Source organism: Callithrix jacchus, chromosome 2, assembly GCF_049354715.1.
Source record: "Callithrix jacchus isolate 240 chromosome 2, calJac240_pri, whole genome shotgun sequence".
NCBI lineage: Eukaryota > Metazoa > Chordata > Mammalia > Primates > Cebidae > Callithrix > Callithrix jacchus.
This window is the reverse complement of record NC_133503.1, coordinates 92877750-92879716: the sequence shown is the minus strand read 5'-3', so window position 1 is coordinate 92879716 and position 1967 is coordinate 92877750.

The following is a 1967-nucleotide window of genomic DNA, read 5'->3' as shown; positions in this document are numbered from 1 at the left end:
AGAGATGGTATCATGGCAAAAATAAGGAGACTTTCTCCATCAGCAAATCCCATTCCAGTTTTACTAAGGTGTAGTCACCCTTTAGTAAGAAGAAAAGGTGAGAAGAGTTTCGATTGTTTTCATTCTGAGGTTTATGGCCAGGTGTTTGTATATACTTAGTGGACTTACATAAAAACACTTTAAAAAGTTACAATTTTTTGGTGAAGATAATGCAAAAGAAAAATGTTAAAACAAACTAAAATCAGCACTTTGGGAGGCCAAGGCGGGTGGATCACGAGGTCAAGAAATCGAGACCATCCTGGTCAACATGGTGAAACCCGCCTCTACCAAAAATACAAAAATTAGCTGGGCATGGTGGTGCGTGCCTATAGTCCCAGCTTCTTAAGAGGCTGAGGCAGGACAATTGCTTGAACCCAGGAGGCAGAGGTTGCAGTGAGCCGAGATCACATTTTTACTATCTTCTGTTAAGAAGTGTTTTTTCTCCATGAGGAGGACAACATAATTTTTCTTCATTGCTTGTATTCATCATACCCGAGGAATATTATTGGTTATGTTTTATATCTTGATGAGTTTAATCAAGTATACTTGATGCTATGCCAAATTGGAAAAGAGACAAGATATATCATCCAGCCATCCCATTCCATACTTTTAGCTACTCTTGTTGGTTCATGTTTCCCTCAGATGCAAGTATTTTCAGGCTGTTTTGTAGGCTGGGGATACTATTGATCAAAGTTAACAGATTTGGTTCTTTTGTACTCCTCCTCCAATTGTTTGGACAGGGATTTTTTTTTTTTTTTTTGAGACCGAGTCTCTCTGTTGCCCAGGCTGGAATGCAGTGGTGGTGGTGTGATCTCGGCTCACTGCAACCTCTGCCTCCTTGGTTCAAGTGATTCTCCTGCCCCAGCCTCCTGAGTAGTTGGGACTACAGGCATGAGCTACCACATCCAGTTAATTGTTTTTTGTATTTTATAGTAGAGATGGGGTTTCTCTATGTTGGCAAGGCTGCGAGCTCCTGACCTCAGGTGATCTGCCCATTTCAGCCTCCCAAAGTGCTGGGATCATAGGTGTGAGCCACTGTGCCCAGACTGGACAGAGATCTAGCAATAGATGATGGTTGTACTGAAGCCTGCTCTTCCCTTGCCTATTGATTTTGTTTTTACTGTTATCCAGGGGAAAAAAAATTCATCCAATGAAACTAATATACACTGAGGTTTTAGGGGACTAATATATGCTTTCATTAGAAGAAAACTTTTTCATCTTTCTGAAAACAATACTGATTTTGTTTGTGATGTTAAGCTATTTAGAAGAAAATGCAACTGAAAGCTTTAATTGCATATATATATATATATATATATATATATATATATATATAATTGAAATAGGGTGCCTCAGAACATACTAGCCTGTGAAAGTTAATGATGGAGCAACAATAATCATCGTAAAACTGTTTCTTTGGAGGCACTTGGCCTGTCAAGTTTTGTCCTCAGTGATTTCAGGGTTCACCAGGGAACTCTTCTTCTGCACATGTGTCCTTGTGACCAGCAGTTTTGCTGTTGCCATGACTACTCATGCTGCTCCTGAAGCCAGTGAAGCTCTCTGAGGCCCAATAACCTTGTCATCTTCTGATGTTAGGAGACTCCTAATGTTTTCACATGTTCTAGCTACAAGCCCCAAGCCAAACCCGTCCTCGTCTTTCTCTTATGGGTGCATCTATTCTAAGCTTCAGAATCTTGCTCTTTAGTGAAATAGATGCTGCAGTGCGTTGAGTGGTGGCTTGCCAAAATTTTTTCTTAAATAAAGTAGAGTTGGTTGATATGTTTGTCCATATCCTGACTCCTGGAACCTGTGAATGAGACCTTATTCTGGAAAAGAGTCTTTGTCAATGTATTAATAATTAATATAATTAAAAATGAAGTAATTATTAATTATGCAATGTAATTAAGGATCTCAAGATAAGATCATCCTGA